Source organism: Phoenix dactylifera, chromosome 16 (assembly GCF_009389715.1).
Source record: "Phoenix dactylifera cultivar Barhee BC4 chromosome 16, palm_55x_up_171113_PBpolish2nd_filt_p, whole genome shotgun sequence".
Classification (NCBI taxonomy): domain Eukaryota; kingdom Viridiplantae; phylum Streptophyta; class Magnoliopsida; order Arecales; family Arecaceae; genus Phoenix; species Phoenix dactylifera.
Window position 1 is genome coordinate 3,076,217 of NC_052407.1, and position 25,686 is coordinate 3,101,902.

General features: G+C 39.1%; 1 pseudogene; it reads right to left on the reverse strand.

Moving 5' to 3' along the window:
* Positions 1–356: 356 nt before the first annotated feature.
* LOC103707136 lies at positions 357–6,367 on the reverse strand (annotated as a pseudogene).
* Between the last annotated feature and the right edge of the window lie 19,319 nt (positions 6,368–25,686).

The following is a 25,686-nucleotide window of genomic DNA, read 5'->3' on the forward strand; positions in this document are numbered from 1 at the left end:
GGTATGCTGGTCTGAAGGCAGGAAAAGCACAATTTCTGAGCAGGGCATGCCTTTCCTAATAACAGGTAGGTAAAACAGAATGAGCAGTAGAAGCGAGTGAATTGTGGAAGCCCCTCAAGAAGAATTTTAAGGGGTCCATCACTGCTGGTTATTCCCATTTCCAGTGATTTCCAAGAACAGGCACCAATCTAAACCACCATATCACCACCAAAGAAATTTAGCTTCGACAAACTTTTCATGGTGTCTTTTGATGAAACTCGTTCATGACAATAGAACCAAAAACTGGGTAGGAAGCTGCACAGGAACACACGAAGTCAATACCGCACCAGGACCAAGTATACAATTTTATTATAAAATAATGCATGTATTTATTCTTGGCATATGTTAATTTCATATTACATAGTTGGTCAGCTAATCGAGTTTGTTTCAATTATCAGCTTCTCTTAACAGAGTAAGCAGAGAAAGAAACAGGTTGATGATGTCAAGATACAGGGCAACAGCTGCCCATAAATATTCATCATAAGAACAGCGCTTGATTAGGTTGTCGGTGTCATAGATGATGGATCCAGAGAAAATGATTGCTGCCAACCCGCCATATATCATAATGGAGATCTTTCCCAGTGAGAGATTTAGCTCCACTTGTAAAAATGTGTGCAGATAAAACCAAAGAATGGCACAAAATGCAGGGACATGTAGCTCATCTGGATAAGAGCAAACACCAACAATACGAAAAACGGAAGCAAACAGGAAGGGGCCAAGGAAGTTGAAGTCATGGCCTCTCCTTGCTGCCCAGAATGTATAGAGAATGAGACTAACAACCACTGCTGTGAGAATAGCAGCTTCCAGAATGATCTTCCCTGTTTGCAGATAAGAACTTTCAACATCCAAACCATGTATTTTTATGATGCCAATATCCGAAAAAAAATATCTCTGAACATTCTTAGAAGGACTCTAGTAACTTATCTTAGAAAGATACAAATTCTTCTGTAACATGGATTTATAATGACAAAAAATATCAGGGCTACAAATGGGTTGGACCGGGTTGACCAAGGCAGAAGCGGTCCAATGTATTTGGAGGCCTAAGGCCGTTTTATCTTTGTGGTCTTTTTTCTGCAATGGGCCGGCCTAAGGTGAACTCACAGGTAGCTTTTTTTCTTTCCATTTGTCTTTGAGGCGTTTTCTGGGCGGGCCTTCTTTGGGCCGGGGCCTTAGACCGCTAGGTCGTCTAAGGGTTGGGCCGGCCCTGGACCAAGGTTCATACCGCGGGTTTTGATTTTGGACCAGACCTGATCGATCCATTGGGTTGGGTTGGGCCCGAGGAAGGAACATATTTTAAACCTAACAGGTCATTGGACTTGGGGTTGCAGTCAAGTATGAACCGGACTCAAAACCAAAATGTTTAGGTTTGGGTAAGGACCAGGTTGGTTCAGGTTTTGGATCAAAACATATGGTTATTTCAGCTATTAGTTTTAAAAGTAAACGTTGTCAAAAAAAAGTAACCATTGTTAAGATATTAAGTTTATAAACTATAGTTTTTTCTTATATAAAAAAAACCCATATACTTGAGAATATTATATATTAGAATCCACCAAAACAAACATTTATTTAAATATAATCATGCTAAGATATGTGAAAAGAGAAGGGGTTCTTTGAGATGGACAAAAGGGGATTAATTTAAATAAGGATCATTAATGAATTGAAAAGACATACGTAGTGAAAGAGAAAGGGTTATAAATAATTTGATTCTTTGGGTCAGGTTGGCCTGATTTGGGTGGCTCCTTAGCTTCTAGACTTTGCTGCTTTCCCCAGGCCAGCAAAGGGCAATTACTGGGTGATCGCGTTTGTTTGATATGTTTAATTAGACCTGGATATTATATAGGTTGGATGGCCAGAAAGTACAAAATCCAAACCTGGCTTAGTTCCAAATTTGGTCCTCCAAACCAACCCATAGGCATCCAAAAATGGATCCGGTTGGGGTCTAATTGAGTAGGGCCAGATTGAGTTAATTGACTCCAACCTGACCACAGGTCTCCAAAAATGGATCTGGTTAGGTCTCATTTGAGCTGGGGACTAGGTCGAGTCATAGGTTGACCTAAACCATTTGCAGCCCTAAAAATTATAGAGAAAAAATAATACATGAAAAATTTAGCAACCTGCTCACCTTCAATGTATTTTGCCATCCGTGTGTGTCTATGCGCACGTGCACGTGCAACCAGGGTAGAATTAAGATAGCATGGGTTATGCAAGTAGATCCTCTCACCAACCATTCAACCATGTGATGCTTCCCTGCACCAATCTACTCCTGCTTAAAGCATTGCGCTCCGTCGTAATCATGGATTGTGCGGTACATGAGGGTTATGTAGGTGATAGCTAGGCCCTGTGTACCAGACCTACCAATCATTGTGGCATGGGAACCGGAGCGAGAGTGAAGTGGTGCCGGGAAGCTTTTTGTCTTTTTTGCAAGACAACTTCCAAATTTTCTATTATGACAAAAACACTTTCAGGTAGCAAATAACCCCATTTCTATTGACACAATTACTTTCTATTCAGTTTTATTTATTTATCGATATTGGTAGATGGGAATCAACTTCCAAATTGCAAATATCCTTGTAATTTGTTTCTCATGGAACAATAATCTGCCCCTTTAAGACCTTCACCCTACAAGGTAGGTACATGCATACAAGCATGAAGGCGTGCTTGAAAAAACTTAGCTTGGGGGCAAGAAGGCTCAACCATCAAGTAGACATAAAGCACCTTCTCAGGATCGAGTCATGGGCTTGCCTTTACTTCCTCAAAAAATATGCAAAATTTTTATGACAAACTCTTCTAGGTAGCAAATAACTCCTTTTCTATCGACACAATTACTTTCTGTTCAGTTTATTTATTTATCCATATTGGTAGATCGGGCTCTAACTTCCAATATTGCAAATATCCTTGTAATTTGTTTCTCATGAAGAAGAATCTGCCCCTTTAAGACCTTCACTCTACCAAGGTAGGTACACACCATACATATTCTGCCTCCTTACAACCTTCACCTACAAGGTAACCAATAATTATATACATACATGCCTGCAAGCAATCTACCCGTTTAAGACCTTCACCTATAAGGTGTATATGTACATGTCTATATATATATATATATATATATATATATATATATATATTATATATATATATTATATTATATATATATATATATATATATATTATATATATATTTTTATATATATTATTATATATATTATATATATATATATATAATATATATATATTATATATAACTTGGTCTCGGGCATCTACCATTATACCCACAATGATTGGCCATACAATCGCTATTCATAATGGAAAGAAAAATTTACCTATTTATATAACAAGTCTGTACAGATCAACACTAATATATATATATATATATATATATATATATATATATATATATATATATATTTATATATATATATATATATTAATATATATATATTATATATATATAATATATATATATATATTATATATATATATATATATATATATTATATATATATATATATATATATATATATATATATATATATATATTATATATATATATATATATATATGCCCCTACGACCTTCACCTAAACCAATGATATACATACATAAATGTTTGCAAGCAATTTGCTCTTTAAGATGTTCACCTACAAGTACGTACATATGTACATACATATATAATATGTTTAGTGTGCTATGTGAAACCAAACAATAATACTAACAAAAGTTAGCAACCAACGTCGGTTGTACTGCCCCGAACCGCCTGGTTCGGGGCATACCGAGCCATACTGGAGGCCGACTAGAACGGTTCCGGCCTTCAGATCGAGAAATCGATGAGGGAGGGAGAGAGGGAGAAGAAAAGAGAGAAAAAGACAGAGAAAGAGAGGGAGGGAGGAGAGAGGGAGAGGACGACGATGAGCAAGGGATACTGAAATAGGGCCAAGGGAGGGGGGAGAGGACTTTCGAAACCTTTTCTCGTCTGTGCATCAAAACAGTGGCTGCCGACTTACTTCATTTTTTTTTAAAAAAACAACAAAAACGAGAAGTCAGACACTGGCCGCCGACTTCAACTTAAACAAACAATAAAAAAAAAAGGGGCCAAAACTCCTATTTCCTTTTGAAATAGAGGCTTCACCCTTGTTTTGTATGCACAGATGAGAGAGGGGCTTCGAAAACCTTCTCCCCCTTCCTCAGTTCTTGTCCGGCAAACCCACGCTCACCACCTCCCTCTCCCTCTCTCTCTCCCCCCCCACCCCCCTCTTTTTCTTACTTCTCCCTCTTCCCTCTCCCTCCACCGTGTCTCTCTGCTACCCTCTCCTACTCTCTCCCTCCCTTCCTCACTCTCCTCCCTTCCTCCCTCCTTTCCTCCCTCTCTCTCTCTCCTCTCGCTCCCTCTCCCCCTCTCTTGCCGGTTTTTCGTCAGTTCACACCGGAATGACACAACACGGGTGACGTACCGCATCATATCGCTGGGTCTACAAGCACACATTGCCGGTTTTGAGTACACGGCACAGCATAGGAGCGTATCGTATCGTTTTGTCGGGCTACCCGTACGAGTGCTGGTTCTGGTACTCGAAATCGGAACAAGTGTTATCCTTTCACCAATGAGAAGTTAGGATTTATACCTTACAACAGGAAATGCAAAATCCTATGTTTAAGTCATAACAATAAACTTGATTGCCAGGATTGGGAAAGGGAGTCGGTGTGGGTGAAGTAAAGCGGATATTTTAGAAACAATTAAGGAAATGCTTAGAAAATTGGTGTAGGTTTGAGATTCGAGGAAGATTCTGAAACAAGTGCATTAGCTTAGGTGCAAGATTCTGGCTAATAAGACTAAGTCTATGAACATTGAAATTCAAGTATTCAACAAAAAAATAAAAAGTACTCTAAATTCCCCTGATAACATGAATGTAACAAAAACCAATTTTAGTAAATCTTTCAATAAGCACTTTCGATCATGTGATTACTCATGCCCGATAGTCCCTGATGAGGGTTTCTCACCAACTCCATTACAACAATCAATGCTCATTTCTATTGGAGTGGTCCCTCCTCATGTGGGACCCACACCATTTAAAACAAAATAAAAGTGGTGCAACACAGCAATTTTCTCTCACAAGCTGTTGTTAGCTTGTTTGGGGAGAGCGTTGTAATGAGACAGAAAAAAAACGAAGAAGAAAGGGAAGGCCAATGGTAAAAACATAAAAATTCTAAGAAAGGGGTGCTACTTTGTTGGATGATCGGATTGTTGATTTTATCCCGATTTTGATGAAATTTCAGTATGTTGTTTCAAGCAATGAGAGCTACAATTGTATGGTTTGAATCTTTGAAAGGTATTTCAAGCACCCACCTTTGGTGAGACTCATCTTTTTATTTTGTTGATTATTGTTGAAACGTATCATACTAGTGATGAATACTATGTTGTGGAAGCCGAGATTTAATTTTGATGACATTTGTGTAGCCTCTAGTTGAACTAAAGAGAACTAATTCTAATCCTATTATTTTAAATAGTGAAAGTTTTCAGCAGAACTAGTCCCATGGTTTTTCCCTTCACATCAAAAGGTTTTCTATGTTAAAAATTGTGGTGTCTCTTGTTTGTGGGTCGCTTGATTATTTTGCTTGTTAATTACTTGTGAGGATTGTGGAGATTATTAGTGATATCCCATTTAATTGCACAAAGAGGGAAAAGAACATGGCATTGTTGTTTCTTAGTTCATTTTCCAACAATTCCAACAATAAATTTCAATATAAATGACAACAAACAAGGGTTCCTCTAAAAACTATAATTAAGGTTTCCTTCCAGCAAATCAATAGAATCAGGAGTTAGATATTACCGCTCGTGAAGGCGCAAGTCAATCCGACGGCAAAGCTGATCGAGGCCGTAAACAGGCCGAGGAGAAGAAAATTCACTGGATGCCTCTGGTGATAGTAATATAGAGGACACAAAACTGTATAAATTCACAAAAAAAGTCAAAAATAATCCCTTTTTAGATGAAAACCAGATCAAATAGAGAAGACCATAGTAAAAATAAAGCAAGAAAATCCAAAAAGAATCAGAAATTGAAGAAAAATTCAAAAGAATACCGATGAAGGGGAGAATCAAGAGAAAAATGTAGAGGCCGAGGCCGGCGCTGGAGGAGACGAAGAAGTGGGAGATGGGGCGGACGGCAATGACGACGGAGGCGATGGCGACAGTGAGCGCCAACTGGGCCGTCAGGATCGCGTAGATCTTCCTGATGAACGCCCACCGGAGCTCCGGGCTCTCCAACATCATCGGGTACAGCGGCCGCAGCCCGACCTCCACGTCCCCATCCTTCCCGTACGGCTGTCGATGCCACATCCACTCGCTCGAGATAGAAACCAAAGCAATCACGAATTCGAAGAAAAATGAGGGTTTCGCTCGCCGATCGGCGAAGATTTCGATCTTAGGGTTAGGGTTTTGGATTGGGGAATGGGGCGCAAGGAAAGCAGGGTAAACGAGGATGATGGCAGTAGACCCTGTTTGGGGAGCTTTTGGAAGGCCAAAAAGCACTTTCTGGCCCTTCAAAAGCACTTTCAGATAAAAAATGGTGTTTGGTAAAATTTTCGGAAAGCTATTTCAGCTTTTGCGGGAAATTGAAAACAGCTTTTGGGGAGAAGCTCCAATTTGGAGTTTTCCGAAAATGCTGTTTTCAGTTTTGTCGGGAAGCTATTTTTTTGACCAAAATACCCCATTTAAATCCCATTTTTTTTTCCCAAAACCCTAATCCTGCCTCTTCCTCTCTCACCTATCTCCTTCCTCTCCTTCTCTTTCTTCTTCTTCCTCTCAACGCCGCCATCACTGTTCCTTCTTCCTCTTCTTTTTTTTTCTTTTTTTTTGTTTTGTTTTGGGAGCTTGTAGTTGCCCATGGTGGCAACCACCATGCAGGCCACCACCCATGGCCCCTCTATATTTCAATGAAATAAAATCATAAATAAATAAATAAATAAAATAAATAAAATAATAGGTGAGTGGCAAATAATCTGATCTAAATAAATAAATAATATTAGTAATTATTTAACCAATTTTATCACCTAGTTAGAAAATTTATTAGAGAGATAAATGGTTATTAGAAGGATGAAAAATTAATTTATACTAATATTTATAATATTTTATATATTTATTATTGTATTATTCTATAAATATATATATTATATTACATTATATCATAATACATTGAATAATTTAATATTATATTAAATTATTATTCTATAATACATAATGTTATAGTACTATATATATAATATAATATTATATTATATTACATTAATATATATATTATATCATATATTTATGTATTAATACATATTATATTTTATTATGCTCTGTTGTATAATACTGGTAATGTCCTTTATGGTCATTTTGTCACACAAAAGTATTTTCTCAGTTTGTTTACCAAACACATGTTAAAGTGCCACAGCACTTTAAAAATATAGTTACCAAACAGCAAACAACTTTTTATAAACGTTCTGCTTCAGATAGCTCTACTTCCAAAAGCTCTACTACTAATAGCTCCCCAAAACAGGGCCTTAGGAGAGGGGAAAGAAGATGGGCCGCCTCTCGACAACATGGTCGGCCCATTGACATTTGCATGCGTGGCATCTTCTTAAGTTGACACGTTCGTGGCTTAGTTTACAGTCGGGTTTGGAACAGCGGATAGATAATTAGCCAAATGGAGTTGCTACAGATGTGCAGATCAATGTGGGCCCGGGGATGGTGAATTTTTGAAGGCCGCTTGCTTTCTGGTGAAGTGTAGCGGATCGATTTATCTGGATATGTACTTCGCCCAGAGAGAGCCACCCAAACAAAAGGAATTGCGGAACAGGGCATGCACCATATCACCGTACATACAGCCAATCACAACCGCCCTTTTTTATAAATATGCATCAAAATGAGCGCTTGAGGTCCCGCAACGAAGCTGTGATTGGCTGCATGCACGGCCACGTACAATAATTTTTTATTCCCGCTGGGCGTGGTTTAGATTCTCTCCAAAATGGAAACATAAGTTTCCACTTTACACAATCAGAAGATGATGACATGTGGCCTTTTATGATCCCATGGATGAGATATAGCAAAAGAAAAAAAATTTTAATCCTACGATTGCTGAAACTTCCGATACCTTCTTTGGCCGGTCTCGCTTCCAACCCCGCCACCCTTACGGCCTTACGGGCCTATCTCACCTCTTCTGCTTTTCTTCATCATTGCTAAAACTTATTTCTTCAAAACAAATTTTAGTTATTTAACATTTTTTTTTATTTCTTTACTTTTATCATAATGATTTATTGAATTATTGTCTCTATCTTTTATCTTTTAGCATTAGCCTAATATGCCTCTACCAACTTGTGATTCGACGGGGGTGGGTAATTAGAACATTTGGAGCCAATATTTATTTCAGCCCCCCTTAGAGAGCATCATAGAAAAGGGGCTTTTTTATTTTCTAAATACTATCAGTAATTTGTCTCTTGGGGCTACTGCTACGCACCATGGAGATTGACTTTGAGCGTACATATCATTCAAGAGAGTGAAAATCGTATATTGAAGAAGACTATCAGCGGCCCATGCACTCGGGTGGACATGATCTTTTTTTTTTCTTCTAAGGAAAATATTGTGGCGCGTGCGTCCGCTTTATCAGATTTCCCAATCATTTCATGATTTCTTGCTTTATTCAATTTAATTTTCCTATTTATTTTTATACGTTCATCAGCGATTGGCGGACTCCGTCCGCCTCAGTGTCTCACAAGATAAAATATAATGAGTAACCAACCTTGCCAGAGCGTAGGGCATAGCCATTGGCTACCGTGGAGAGAGGGGTATTAATATGTTGAGATTTTATTGCCGAGCCTTAATATTAATGTAGTTCAGATCAATGTTAAGTGAAGTTAGGTCTTAGGTATAATATATTTGAATTTGTTATTTTAGTTCAAGTGGGATAGTGATGTTTTTATTTTTTAGTAGAAACAGTGCTGTTGTTTTGTCGTAGTCTTATTAAGAGGGAGAGTTACCTACAATCTCGGTTTAGAGGGAGAGTTTTGGGGGGATGTATTTACACGCGGTAACAAGAAAATTTTTTTTTGGTGAGGGTAAGATTGTTTGGAGCTGAGAATATCTGCTATCTATTTTGGTTTTCCAATGCCCGAGTACCAGGCGCTACGGCGCTGAAGTAACCCATGCCATTTACTCCCAGAAAAAGCTCGAACGACCTTCAACAAAAGCGGTACCTGTACCCGAAACCTGTTTTTTATCTCAGCTTGGGTCAGCTAACCGGAGGAAGCTCTTCTCATTTTCAGTTCCTTTCCACAGGAAGCTTCTAAGCATTTTCTCTTTCATATAAAAAATTTTTATGAGATTGGGCTGCTCAGCCACCTTTTAGAATCTTCTGATAGTACTCTCCTTGGCCAGATTTCCTCCTTGATCTGCATCCTATGTTCAGCAGTAACATTCTTTGATAGTAGTCAACAGCAACTCAGCTATCTTCATGTTTTTCATGGAGGTTACCCTTGCTGGAGCCAGAGCAAGAAGCATATCCATACGTTGATCCAGTCAAATAAACCAGTAGTAGATCCCTCCGTACCAATATCTCTCTCTATGGTCTTTCTCCTCGTTTTATTGCCATGCCAGTTCATTTTGACAAAGACGTGGAACAATCCGAAATGACGGCACAGCACAAGCCGCCATTACCCCCGGAGGGTCCGCTTTACCGCAGATCCACTCTGGTTTCGTCCCGAACCTCCTTAAAAAGGAAAATCGTCCGCCTGAAGGCCTAGAGAGAGGAACAACCCAGACGCGAAAACAACTCGCATAGCCTCCTCTCCATCGGTTAATCGGCAACTCAAAAACAAAACGCATCTGCCCTCGGGTTAACTCGTCTAGTACCGTCACTTCCATCGCAACTGGATCTCTTCGCCTGGGCCCCTTTCTTCTTATCATATCACAAGGGCGCGGCTCTGTATGAGGCTCGTCGATAGATCGAATTCATTCAAGAAAGTGGGAAGACAACGAGAGCTCTGGATCGACCGTTTTGGATAGGCGAAAATGGTCAGTCTCCTTCAAAGGAAAGTTTGATGTATGCAAAAAAAGAGGTCAGCCGTCGAGGCGCTTGCGACGGAGTTTTCCCTCCTTCAAATGCGGGAAGGTTAGACGTTCAGTTCGATGAGGGCGGGTTCCTACACATTAATTGATTGATTGGGAAAGCTGGTTCCGTAGCATTAGAAAGCTTAAGTTATCCGGATGCTTAGCGGATCGGAACCTTCTACATATGCCCTCTTCCTCCGTATGGGTTGAGATGCTCGCCAATGCTCGAAAATGGAAGAAGCGAATAGCAGCTGGACCACCAGCCTTTGGTTCTCTGTCGTATTCAAATTGTGATAAGAATCATTCTCATTTGTCGTTTTTTGTCCAACTCAGAGAGGGGCCAAAAGCGGGGCTCTTTCTTTGACAAAGGGACCGAGCTTTTCTTTGTTTCCTTTGATTTGGAAGAATGCATTGGATGGATCCGGGCATTGAGAAGGAAGGACGCTTTCAGAGGCGAAAGGCCATGGGGAGAGAGAGCGTCTGTGATCCATGGATCTCCGATCGGGAAACCGTCCTTCGATCATCGTCTCCCCGTTGCGCAAGATGGATTTGGCCTCGTGATTCACCATTGAAAGACGAGAGAACACGATCGGCACAGAACCTTCAAAGTTATTTTTTTAAATAAATTTATTTTTCTCTTCTTTTTTTTTTCTGATTATTGTGGATCTAGCGCTAGGACATTCAATCTATATTGAAAAGCTTACTGTTTATATGGTGTTGTGACCATTGGCATCACAGGGGAGCAGAACTGGACGATATCGGTGATGCCAATGCCACAACTGATGGCATTGGAGTTGCAGCCTTTGGAGGAGCGAGTGTCGATGAGCTTGCGACTGTAGAGGGAGCATGAAAGCTAGGGGCAGTTCTGCATGCGCCACACCAGCGGAGGGGAGAGGCCGAGGCTATTGTTGGAGAAGTTGCAGCATGTTGGCCAAACGTTGCTGTTAAGGATGCCGATGATGACATGGGGCATGGTCGAAATCAGATTGGAGGCTGATCAGGCGCGAAAGCTTAAGTAATTAGGGGGAGGGGTGGCCTGGAAGTCGCGGAGGTTCTCGAAGATGGTGAGGACGTTGGGGCGCGAGCGAGCTGGTGCACATCCAGATGGAGGGAGGCGGAGGAGCCAAGAAAATGGTCTTGTAGACTTGGCGGGGGAGGGGGTTGCTACAGCTAGCGAATGACAGTAGGCATACTAGTGGGAATGGGTGGAGAAGATGATGCTTGGGTGCTCCACTAGAAGGCGGCAAGTGTGGAGATTTCTTCCTCCATTACCTCTAAATGTAGAGTTAGACTTAGGCAGATGAGGGAGAGATGGGTAGGGAAGCCTCCTAAGGTGATGGGGAGGTGAATTAGAGTAGAGATGGGCACTAGGCCGGGCCGCCCACGCCCGGCACGGCACGGCACGAAGCGGGCCGGCCTGGCACGGGCCCGCCAGCTACAGTGCCGGGCACGGCCCTTTGAGAGGGCCGTGCTGGGCTAGAGGTCCTGGCCAGCGGGCCGTGCCTGGCACGGCCCGCTTCGGGCCTGGGCGCAGGCACGGGCCCGGTCTAGGCCCGCGGGCCAAGCACGGCACGGCCCGTGGGCCAGCACGGCACGGCCCATAAGGGCCTGGGCCGGGCTGGCACGCGGGCCTGGCACGGTCCGGGCTGGGCCCGGCTCGGCCCGATAAAAATAATGCTTCATAAATTTTTTAATAAATTAATAATATTGAACACTAAGAATTTATGATTTATGAATATAAAGCCACCTTAATGGTGGGGGATTTGGCATAGACCCTACCAGTTTATTAATTTAAATCAAAATGGTACATTGAAGGGAGGTTTGGACCTTGGTCTGACCTCTAGGAATACAATAAGAAACTAAGAAAGGGCCGAGGTTTGGACCTTGGTCTGACCTCCAGAATACAATAAAATGTACAATTATAAAAAATTAAGAAATCTTACTAATCATCAGTGATTCAGTGAATCAGTATTCACTCTTCAGTCTTCAGTCTTCAGTCTTCAGTAGTGTTTGTATCATCATCATCAGAGGATGTTGTATTATGTCCACCTTTATCTTGAAGTCTTGCCTCAGCATCCAGCCAATCCTTGAAGCAGAGAAGCATCTCCACCGTTTCGCCCGTCATCCTACTTCTCTTTTCGTCAAGAATACGCCGACCTGCACTAAAAGCGGATTCCGATGCTACCGTGGACATCGGCACAGCTAAAATATCGCGTGCAATTGCAGACATAACAGGATATTGATTTCTAACACTCTTCCACCAAGATAATACATCTAGATTCTCTATTTGATTTTCATCATATGCAGAATGAAGATCATTTCGTAAATAAAATTCTAGTTCACTACTTAAAGATGAAGAAGATGAAGAGGAACTTGAGCATGTGTGTGTCTTCTCTGTGCAATGAATGAAAAATAGATGACGAACGAGAACTACTAGAAGGAGAAATAGAGGTTTGTATTTGTGTTCTAGATCCACGAATTTTTTCATCATATATAGCATAAATATCATAAAAAAGTTTTTTACCTCATCTTTAGCAGATTCAGCATCTTGATTCATATTTTCAGAGTATGCATCAAGTAAAATTAGCACGCCATTTAATTTAACTCTAGGATCAAATACAGCAGCTAAGTTATGCATAGGACATATCCTGTCCCAATACTCATTCATTTAGATTCCATTAGGTCAATAATAGGCATTAAAACATCATCATATCTATGTTCTGCAAATTTTTGACTAATTATATATGCTTGTTGTAAAAATGAACATGAAGTAGGGTAATAAATACCAGAAAGAACATTGGTAGCATTATAAAAACTAAGCAAAAAATCTTTCAAAATTTTTCTTTATTCCAATCAGTTTCAGTCAATGTAAATCCTAATCCACGATCATTAATATATGCACTTAATAAATTTTTATATGGGTATGCATCATGTATCATGCTATATGTGGAGTTCCAACGAGTAATTACATCAAGTTTAAAATTTTTTAAACGTTTACCATGATTTATGCATAATTCCTTAAATTCTTGAAGTCTTGATCTAGAAGCATGAATAAAAGAAACTGCATTTCTAATTTTTTGAAATCACATCTTGAATCATGCCCATGCCAGCTTGAACAGAAAGATTTAAGAATGACATGCACATCTAATATGCAGTAAATTTCCATCTAATATGAGATGCAATGAGTCTTTTAATAATACAACAGCAGAATTATTATTAGATGCATTATCAAAAGTAATAGACATAATTTTATCATTAATATTATATGAACATGCAGTTTGATAAATTATATTTGAAATTTGTTGCCCAGAATGTGAAAAATCAAAAGCACGAAAAGCAAGAATACGTTTATTTAATTGCCAATCATTATCAATATAATGAGCAGTAATGGCAATAAAACAATTACTACCTACAGATGCTGACCAAATATCAGAAGTTAATGAAAATTTTTACATTAAAGTAGAAAGTGTTTCAATTAAATTTTGTTTCATTGCTAAAAAATTGGTCATAGACTACTCTTCTAAATGTACGCCCCTACTAGTTCTTTTGTAAGCAGGTTGTAGGTTTAATTGAACATATTCTTCAAAATTAAAAGATTCACATAAACTAAAAGTAATTCATCCTTAACTATCCATTTTTACAAGTGCTTTTCTTTTGATTTTCATGATTATATGCAAAATTACCTACAAGTAATCTCCTTGTATATTAAGGGTACTTTGAGTTTGAGCATGAGAATCATGCATTCCTATGACTCTCTTGATGTCTTTTTAAATGCCCTGTTCCGCCCACTACTACTACAACTATAAAGTTTGGCACATTTTTTTACATTTAGCTTTCCAGACTCCCTCAACCATAACTCTATCAAATTCATTCCATACAGTACTAGTCCTCTTACGAGAAGAGGTTTGACCTTCACTCGGTTCACCAGTTCTAGAGGAACTAGGAACAGGGGGTTGGGGATTAGTTTCTTCTCCCTCAGAAACAGGAATGCCAAACTGACTTTCCTCAAAAGATGACATATCTATGATTAATTCAAAAAATAAAAACTAACCGCAAGGAGGAATTGAGTAGAGGGTCGGAGGGCAGAGGCAGAGCCGAGATTCTGAGCTTCCTCTTGTGCTCTCAACAGAAGCGACCTTCTCTTCTCAACAGGAACCTCCTCTTGTGTAGCACTTGAACAAACTAAAAATTAAATTGCTAGAAGAGCACTTTAGAAGAGAGAAATAATAGCAGTAGAGAAGGAGAGAATGAGAGGTTTGGTGTGGTAAGAATGAGGGAGGAATGGGCTATTTATAGAAGCCCAAAATTTTTTTTCCCAAAATACCCCTCAATTCAGCCGTTATTGGACTGTTGGGAGGGGTAAAAGGGTCATTTTCACGAAAATAGCCGTTGGAAACGGCTATTTTCCTCCCCCCTCTCCAGACGGGCCGTGCCTGGCACGGCCCGTCTGGAGCCGTTACGGGCCGTGCCAGGCACGGCCCGTTTGGAGACGTTGCGGGCCGTGCCTGGCACGGCCCGTGGCGTGCCGTGCCCGGCCCGGCCCACCAATAGAGGGGCCTGGGGCGGGCCGGGCTGGCCTTCCGTGCTGGACGGGCATAAGCGGGCCGTGCCTGGCACGGCCCGTTTAGTCTTTGGGCCCGGGGGGCCTGGGCCGGGCCGGCCCGGCACGGCCCGTTGCCCACCTCTAATTTAGAGTGATGAATACGAAGAGAGAGACGGAGAAGGTGACTGTGATGGTGGCGCGTCGGGTATAGGACCAGACAACAATGAGGGCATTTAGGACTTCTGCAGTAATAAGATTAAAATCCCCTTTCTTCTATCATGTCTCATCAAAGTTGGAATCATAAAAGGTGTTGTCAAGATATGCAGCCCGAGAGAGAGAGAAGGGGGGAGGAGGATGGGGAATTGGGCTTTTAAATCTTTTTAATTATTTTTAAATTTTTATATTAATTAAGCTAAGTTATATGGATGCACAGTAGAATTTAAACTTAGCAGCAAAATTAATTTTATCTAGTCAAGATTAAAACTATTAAGCAGTAGATAAATGAGCTCAATAAAACAATTTAAAGTAAATAAATATAATGTAAATGCAGTAAACAAAATAACCAATGCATACACACAAATACAAAAGTTTTATAGTAGTTCGGTTCTAACTCTGCACCTATGTCCACTCTCCAAGACCTCTTGAAAATTTTCACTATAATCCTCCCTGATTACAATGCGGTTGTTTTACGAGTTCACAATCTAACTCATTGTTTTCTTTGGATCACAACGAACCCAAGTTGGTTTTCACAGGCTCACCAACCAAAACCTCTCTCAATTATTTTTCGGGCTTACAATCAACCCAATTGTTACAAGATAAGTATTGAAAGAATTAAAACACAATTACTATTGCTCAATAAATAACAATATAACAGAATAAAAAGAGCAATAGAACTTTGTTGGCAGTTGAATGCTGTCGTGGGAGCTTCATCAACTTCCAGAGCTGTGGACTTGATGTTGAATGCTTGCAATAAGACTTCTAAAAGCTTTCACTTGGTTGCTCACTCCTATACTCTGGTTTTTGGGGCTCTTTAATGATTTGGACATTTGGGTAGTGGAGCTCTATTCAATCCGAGGTAGTTCCTTGTATTTATATCCTTTGATATGGTAGGAACTTGATTCTAACCGTTGGAGATGAAATAGAGCCATTGGAGATGAAGGACTAGCCGTTGGAGCCATGAAAAACTTAGCCATTATGCCTTCTAGTAAAATTGGAGTCCACTCGGCCATTTTGGGAGACGGCTCGCCTGAAGTCGGCGACATCTCGTGCCTGTTGGGAGTCAGCTCGAGATCGGGCTCTTCAAAAATAACTTTCTGTCACTCTTTGCCGGAGACGGCTCGCGATAGTCGGGAGTCGACTCGCGCTTGGGCTCTTCAAAATTTACTTTCTGTCTTTTTCTGCGGGAGACGGCTTGCACTCAGCTGGAGACGTCTCGTGCACTGGCACGTTGAGACAGTTTTCTATCTTTTTGCTGGAGTTGACTCGTCTCAATCATGAGTCGACTCGAGGATGTGCCAAACTATTTTCTAAATGCAGAGACATCTCGTCCATAGTGGAAGACGTCTCATGGATGTCCAATTGCCACTAAGGTTCATTCTAAGTGTTTAACTCATCTTAATTCTTTTAAATCTTTTTCTAATGAATTCCTCTTAAGTTTTTATGTATTTTCTCCTGAAATACTCACTTAAATTCATTAGTAAAATAATAATATACTCATATGTTTTAGGCTCATCAAAATCAAATAGGGGATTAATACAATTGATCAACAATCTCTCCTTTTTTGATGATGACAAACACTGGAGTATATGCAATGGATTTTATTCTAGAACTAATGCATAGCTAAGTTGCATGAAGTTAAAACATGCATCTTTAAAATATACTTCATGATAATGCTTTAGATTTAATCAGCTTAATACAATCAACACATTTCAATCTAAGCTGATTTATATTCAATTCAAAATACATAAATCATTATGAGCATATACTCAGATATTTTACTCAGATATTTCTCCTCCTTTTTGACAACATCAAAAAGGTTACAAAATAATAAAACATTAAGCACATCAAAAAGCAAGAATATGAATCATGAAACTCAAGGCAATAATGTCAGGACAAGATAATGAGCATAGATCAGAGCCAATTAAGATGATTTCAGAGTGATGTTATAATGAGATCACATCGAATTTGATAATTAACATTCTTTTAAAGTTTTTTTACCCCTCTTTCAAAAAGAGTAAACCTAAAATTTTTCAGAGGTAACACATATCATCAAAATAAAAGATGAAAAGTTTGGCTTTAAGAATAAGATATTTGAGATACAAGCCAAAAGAGATCTCTAAATGTACATTCCAAAGATAGTTTTCAAATCAAGTGCAGATGGAATCTTTTTTAAATTATTTTAAGGAGTATCAATGATGATATTCAATTAAAGTACAAATGAAAATCCAACCTCTTTTTCTTTTTATTTTTTTTAAGGATGAGAGCAATCTAATTAAGTTTCAGAGTATCGTATACGATCAAAACTTATATACAAAAAAAAAATCATGTTGAATCATTAAAGAATTAATTCTTAATGAAGTCAAAGTTCTTTCATGATATAAAAGCATTGGGGCACCAATACCAAAACATCATATAATTTATGATACATCTTAGAGCATACATAAAATCCAAAGCTTTGAAAGTTTTTTAGAGCTTGTTGATAACTCTGTTACTTCTTTTAAAAATCAAAGCATCAAAATCTACTAAAATGAATTAGCATAGAATTGAAAATACTAAAATGCAAGCCAATAAGAACTCATTAGTGAGCAGATTTTCTGATAGAGATAGATGAAATTCTTTTTCAAATAATTTTCAAAAAAACTAATTTGCCAATTAAGTACAGATGGAAATCCAACTTTCAAAAAATATTCAATGAAGCATAAAGTCTGATACCAAGATATGCATGAATTAATATTAATTTTAGACCAATTAGACATTAAAAAGCATACTCTTGACGCTCTACTTGCTCCCTATCCGGTGGAGTTAGAAAAGGGCATGAGGTACTACCACTAGCCTTCCTCTTGTGCCATCCCTAATATACCCTACACTGAATAATTTGGTCAAATAATGCCGGATACTACCATTAGCCTCCTCGTTGGCACTATCCCTATAATGAGCAATATAGAAATCAATCTGTTCTCTTTACAAGAAAAATGCACACTCCTTTTTTTAATGATTTAGCTTTAAGAACATTCATTTCTTTTTCATTTGTGGAAGGCTTTTGATATTAATTCATGCTTTGTAAGTAAAATAGTTAAATTCAGAAATTAACAAGAATGATCATGAATCAAATATTCAAGGTATACATCAAATGATAGTGACTTTTGAATAAAATGCAGAATGCAAAGATATTGAATATCTAAAGCTCCTCCTCAAAAGATGCATTTGATTATCATTAATGCTTCGTTCAGTTTACATTTTGCTTTCAATTTTAGTTCATCAATTTTATTCATTAGCCTCATATTACTAGTTACTTAATTTTGTATTTACTCTCCCAATAGTTTCATTTGCTATTCCTCCTTTTAGTTTCATTTTGCCCCATATTATTCATTACACCATTCTCCCCCTTTTTCATTAAATTAGAGGCACTTAAGGTCAACTATTTGAATTGCAATTTGGTTTATGATTGATGCACAAGATGTATTAACCAAAAAACAAGCCTCAAGGTATATCACAAAGATTTTCAGATTTAAATTTCAGATGATACATATTGGAGAGTATTAGGATCACTTCTTATTTAGTATTTTTTTCTCTTTTTTAATTATGGATTTATGCGATTAAATTCCATATGATCTCTCCCTCTAAAATTTTCTTTCTCTCCCTTAATTGATCATTCAATTTAAGAGTTTAGAATATGAAGATAATTTTCAACAAAACATTCAAATTGTCAATTTCAGAAATGTATTTTCTATGAGTTTCAGTACAACTTAAACAATTGAGAGCATATTTCTAGGTATCAAATCATATTCATTTGAGATAAAAAAAAGGTCTATAGAGCTAAACTCAAAGTATAAGCTATTATATAACTAAGGCAAGTAAGGCAACACAAGAAGGTTCATCAAAATCAATCCATTCTTCCTAATTTGCAGATTTAGGTTCCTTCATTCATTTTTAAGAATTTGGTAGAATTATGTTTCTTTCAAATATTCATAGTTATGATCAAACTTTCAACTTTAGAATCACTTGTTCATTGTTATAAGCTTATCTTCTTCTATCTTAGGGTTTTATTTCTTTTATATATGCATGAATTAATTTTTAGCTTTTATAATAATTTCAAGCTTTAAAACAAAATATCCTAGTGTTGATTTAAATCAAGTTTTAGATTTGGGTATCCAAAATTTTTGATCCTGGTTGACAAGTAATTATTTAGGAACTGAAATTTTCTTAATTCCTCTAGTCATATTGTTTTTAAATAGACATGAATGTGCCAAGTGTTCCTTGCTTCTAAGGTAATTACATTTTATGAAGACATGATTAGAATTAGTAACTATTGTATCTAAATTTTTTTCTATTTATGTGAATTTTGAAGTCTTAGCGTTTAAGTCTTCTACCTTTTAACTCTAGAACATTATTTTCAATAATTAATTGATCCTTTTGTTTTGAAACTAATTCTTTTTCTTCAGATAGTTTATTTTCCTGAGTTCTTTTATTTTTCTTTTGTGATTATTTTAGTTCATAATATAGAGCTTCATCTTGTAATTCATCTATTAGTAAAATCAAGGAGTTCAGGTTTTACCTTATCATCATGTGTCGTAAGGCACAAGTTGTTTACCTCAATTTCTTCTTCTTTGGAGCTAAATTCTTCATTGTCGCTCCAGGTGTTCGACTTCTTTTTCTTGTTCTTGCTTGGATCCCCCTTGGCAAAGGCTTTCTTTCTTCTTATACCTTCTTTCTTTCTTTCTCTGTTCAGGAAGTTCTTGATTTTCTTGGTGATTGATGATAAGTCTTGGTCTTCATCATCAGATTCTTCACTTTTTGAGCTTTCTTTCTGATTGGAGGACTTGAATGCCGAGTATCTCTTGCCTCCATTGCTATCCTCTTCTTGGGTCATCATGCTCATCTCAAGGGTCAGGAGGAAACCCAAGAGCTCATCCAAGGATAGCTTGTTTAGATCTTTTGCCTCTTGAATGGCTGTCACCTTCGCTTCCCAAGACTTAGGCAAAGATCTAAGAACCTTCATCACAAGATCAGCATTAGTACATGATTTTCCTACAGAATTCAAACCATTAATGATAATGGAAAACCTTGAAAACATTTTAGAAATGGATTCATAAGATTGCATTTTAAACATTTCAAAATCTTGTGTTAACAAATTAATTTTTGTTTCTTTGATATTACTAGTTCCTTCATAAATCATTTCTAATTTGTCCCAAATTTCTTTAGCAGAAGAGCATGTAGAGATTTTGTTAAATTCATTTTCACTAAGAGCACAATAAAGTATATTCATAGCTATAGCATTTGATTGAACTACTTTCTTTTCATTTTTAGTGTTAGTGAGTGTGTGTGGACCATGTATTATGAGATTCCATAAATCATAGCTTTGTGCTTGAATGTAAATTTTCATTCTAATCTTCCAATGACTATAGTTCAATCCAACAAATAGCGGGGGTCTGCTTATGGATTGACCTTCGGCCATCAATATTCTTACAAGGGCTGTCATAGATCTTTGGCTCTTTGACGGTTAGGTCAAAATCAAAAAATTATAGAGCACCTGCTGTAATACCACTTGTTGCCTAGATATGCAGCCCAAAAAGGGGGAGGAGGGCTGAATTGGGCTTTTAAATCTTTTTAATTACTTCTAAAATTTTGCGTTAATTAAGCTAAGTTATATAGATGCACAGTGAAATTTAAACTTAGCAGCAAATTAATTCTTATCTAGTCAAGATTAAAACTATTAAGTAGCAGATAAATGAGCTCAATAATATTATTTAAAGTAAATAAATGTAATGTAAATGCAGTGAAAAACTAGCCGTTATGCCTTCTAGCAGAATTAGAGTCGACTCGGCCATTCTGGGAGATGGCTCACCTAAGGTCGGAGACGTCTCACGCCTGTTGGGAGTCGGCTTGAGATCAGGCTCTTCAAAAATAACTTTCTTTCATTCTTTGCGAGAGATGACTCGCGATATTCGGGAGTCGACTCGTGCTCGGGCTCTTCAAAATTTACTTTCTATCTTTTTCTGTGGGAGACGGCTCGCACTAAGCTAGAGACGTCTCGCGCACTAGCACGTTTAGATAGTCTTCTGTCTTTTTGCTGGAGTCGACTCGTCTCAGTCATGAGTCGACTCGAGGATGTGCCAGACTATTTTCTAAGTGCCAGAGATGTCTCGTTCACAGTGGGAGACGTCTTGTGGATTGTCCAATTGCAACTAAGGTTCATTCTAAGTGTTTAACTCATCTTAATTTCTTTGAACTATTTTCTAATGAATTTCTCTTAAGTTTTTATGTATTTTCTCCTGAAACACTCACTTAAATTCATTAGTACAATAAGAAATATACTCATGTGTTTTGGGCTCATCAAAATTAAATAGGGGATCAATACAATTGATCAACAAAAGGCCACATGTCATGCGATATTTTCCACTTCGAGGGTCTAAACTGCATCCATTCCTAGTGCCATCGTTCCACTAGTTAGATTCTTTGATCCAAAAAAAAAAAATCTCAGTGTAAATTAAATTTTTGACTCGATGTAAATTATTTTGTCTAGTATGAATAGAGTTGGATGGGTTCTAGGCGCAAAATCAGCTACATCGAGAAGTTAGATCATAGACTAAATTTGTGGAGGCCATCACTTGGTCATACGACGTCCGATTGAAATGATTTTTTTTAAAAAAAAATTGGACAGTTTTTCAAAATCTATAACATGATGCCATGCTCTTTAGGGCCGCACTCCTAGCGATTGAGCACAAATTCTATCTTTTAGAGTCTGATATGGGCCGATCAAATAGAAAATTTTCTTTTCACGTAAGACTTTGATTGGACGAAGCTTTTTATCTAGAAAGAATCAAGTGAGCGATAGAATGCAGAGTTGATGTAAAAGTTGAGATCTACGTCTTTAAGAATTTTATCTTTTTTAGAATATTTCTACTAGTGATGTTTATTTAGAAAAGAATGTCCTATTAGAATTAGAAAGATAAATCCATCCAAATTATGTAAGGACAAACCTTACCGTTATAAATAGAGTCTATGCACCTTAGTTTTTTAAATCATCAATTTTTTTAATCTTTTTCTAAATTTTTTTGAGAGATTCAAGTTGAATGGATTGAGAAAAATCTTCTTTGTTCCTGATTAGGTCATTGTTCTCTGGGTTTCTTATAGCTTATCAAGAAACTGAGTGATCAAACATACGTGATTTCTGAGTTGCTTGAGGACACCATAGCTTAGAGAGGGTGAGACACCGAACAATGGTAAGATTGCTATTGTGACACGAGAGTTATAGGTTCAAGACATAGAAATAACTTTTTTATATAATGGGGTATCCTCCTCAACTCTTGTATAGGTGGGAGTCTCGTGCACTAGGGCACTTGTTTTTTTTTTGGAATGGTGCAACTTAAACCTCTCTAGAAGGAATACTTGAGCAAGCTTCACTGTTGGCTGTGAGAGTGGGCCCGTGCCTACAGCAGACGAGGACTGCGGCAGAAAACTTGGAACTCAACATAGAAGGAAGCAAAGATAGGAGAAAGAGCGATGCTTGGATTATTTATTTAATTTTCTTGGATTTTTTCACTTAATCCGGTAGCATTAGGCTAAGTTTGGTTTGGGGCAAGAAAATGGATATCAACTATTTCACAAGATACTCTTATGTCATTCTAACTAAACTTTTGAAACAACCCTAGGTTAAGGAGTTTTTTCTCCTTGGGAATATAAGCCAAAGAAATTATAAGGTCCTGCATTTTTTTCATAGACAATAGTTATGCATGCACTACATATTTGATAATCCTACAGCTAATTTCTTTAATTTATTTAAAATTTATTTTTTAATATTTTATGATTGTCTGCATGCATTTGTGTCTGTGAGTGTGCGCATAAATGCGTATAGGGAGAGAATTTAACAGGAAGGCAATAGGTTATGTTAATGGTTAGAAACTATTCGTCTATGTCACGTCATATACGTTAAAAATGTTGGGTCTGCTATCACGATTTTGAGATTCCTGAACAACAAGAATTTAAAACATAATCAACTTTGATGCCTTGTGAGATTCGGGCTGAAGTCGGCAGCCCCAGCCGACTTCAGCCCCGTCTTCCTCTTTTGGAAGGGGCGTAGCAGGGGATCGCAGACGCGATCCCCTCCATCTTCTTCGGGCACAGAGGGGCATCCCGCGGCTGCACCGCGGTCATCCCGCGTCCACCTCGCGGCCGCACGCACGGCCGCTGATTTCGCCTCCTCCGCAATTCCCGCGGCGGAGAGCCGTTACAATGAGGCTATAAAACCCCCGTTCCTCCTCCTTCGGAGATCACCCGAGCCCTCCTCCCTCTCCTCCGTCTCCTCCTCTTCCTCTCCTCCCCTGGCTCTTGCCTCTCGAGTGGTCGGTGCCGCCCGATCGCCGTCCGAATCCCCTCCGCAAGCCTTCCCCTGTTTTGGAGATTTGCTTCCTCTCGGTTCCAAGTGCCGCCGCCGCCGCTTGACTGCCGGATCGAACCACCGGCAGCCGAGATCTTCCTCCCACCGCCTCTGCCACCGTCGGTAAGCCCTCTCTTGTCTTGATTCCATGCCAAATAGCATGTTTTCCTCCTTTGCATCGGCCCACACCGAGACCATTCTCGGTTCTTCTTCAACGCCGGCCGTCGCAGCAGCCACCGGCTGCCACCGTGGCCGGCTGACCGTCGACTGGACGACGGCCTCCGACCCCCCAGGCCGGCCACCCCGCCGATCCTCTCTCTCCTCCATCTCTCCTTCTTCCCCTGTTCGTGGAGGGGGGTTTGGGGAAGGAAGAAAGCCCATTGTGGGCCGTGGGCACTTTGTTGGGCCCAGTCCCCTGCGGGCCCAACTTGGGCCCAGTCCCCTGCGGGCCCAACTTGGGCCCAGTCCCCTGCATGCCCAACTTGGGCCCAGTCCAGTCCGGTTGGGCCCAGTAGGGCAGTACCCATGTGGGCCCAACTTGGGCCCAGTTCAGACCCAAGCCTAGAACCTGAACCCGAAACCCAGAACCCGAAACCCGAACCCATTTGGCCAATAAATGAAATTTTACAGTGAAGCCCTTGACAGTATATTATTTCACAAAAGGGACTCCTGTAATTTGTATTTGATCCCTATAGAAAAGATTTATTACATAAAGGTCCCCAACTATATTTATTTAGTCCCCTCACTCAAGTTTTATTATAGAATAGTACCCTGTAATTAAGTATTAGCCCCTGCAATGCATAAATAATCCATTAGAGACCAACTTTGGGGGGCCCTATTGGGCTGGATCTATGCGGGCCAATTGGGCCGTGTCCGATATGGGCCCTATCGGGCCATGCCCATTATGGGCTAATTCTGAGCCCTGTTGGGCCATGTCCAATAGTATTACTTTTGGTTTTGCTTAGCTCTGAAATTTACAAAGAAATTAATTAAATGTTAACAGGTGAACCTGATCCGCCTACCTGAAGTAGGTATTAAGCGAGAAGAGGTAAGTAACTTAATACTTCAAGTGTGATTTCTGAATTATTTAATAAACTGATTATGTTTTGATATATGTTTTGCATTCAGTAAAATGGGTCAGACATGTTAAATTTTATTTGAAAATCATGTTATATGCTCTGAAATCCATGAAATATATTTTTATATATATATATGCATTCTCAGCATGGCTATGATCTGTTCTGTTCTGTTCTGGCCCCGCCAATGGGGATTATACGTTGGACCTGTCGACTTGTAATCTGTGAGGAACCGGTTTCGACACCGTACCACCGGTGATTAGAATAGTGGTATTTGGACACCGTACCACCGGTGATTAGAATAGTGGTATTTGGACACCGTACCACCGGTGCATAATAATAGTGGTGTTTGGCACCTTGTGCAACCCATGCCACTGGGTTACGTGGCCGTAGCCTATTATGTTGAGATTCTGGTATAAGAGTTTTTGGAAAAATGATAATAAGTTTTGAAAACAACAAATGATGTTATTTATGATTTATTCCAGACATTATCCTGTATTTTGATCTGATATGCTCTGACCCCACTCTGGGGTATTTTGTTGCTTACTGGGCTAGTGTAGCTCATTATTCTGTTTTCTTCATTTTTCAGATCCAGAGGCTTGATCACACGGGATTGGGGAGTGCGTTAGATTTTCCGACGATTCCTTCAGTTATTGACATTTTAGTTAGTTTAGTTTGGACATTTGAATTATGTTGGCATATGCTATTTTGAAATTTTGTAAGTCTGCTTTTGAACAATTTAAATAATTATGTCATCTTTGAATAGCTGTATCTGCTTTGATATGATCTGTTGCCTTGCACGCCTGTGCGGTCCGCCGTGTGGGCGTGCGGCGTCTGCCGCGCCTCGGGCTCGGGGCGTGACAGATTTGGTGGTATCAGATTTGGTGCATTTGGGGATTATACGTTGGACCTGTCGACTTGTAATCTGTGAGGAACCGGTTTCGACACCGTACCACCGGTGATTAGAATAGTGGTATTTGGACACCGTACCACCGGTGATTAGAATAGTGGTATTTGGACACCGTACCACCGGTGCATAATAATAGTGGTGTTTGGCACCTTGTGCAACCCATGCCACTGGGTTACGTGGCCGTAGCCTATTATGTTGAGATTCTGGTTTAAGAGTTTTTGGAAAAATGATAATAAGTTTTGAAAACAACAAATGATGTTATTTATGATTTATTCCAGACATTATCCTGTATTTTGATCTGATATGCTCTGACCCCACTCTGGGGTATTTTGTTGTGTCTCCTACTAAAGGGGTGATGCGATTTGGAATACGCGGAAAACTTAGTCCACGCTATGTCGGCCCCTTTGAGATTCTGGAAAGAGTAGGAGCAGTGGCTTACAAATTG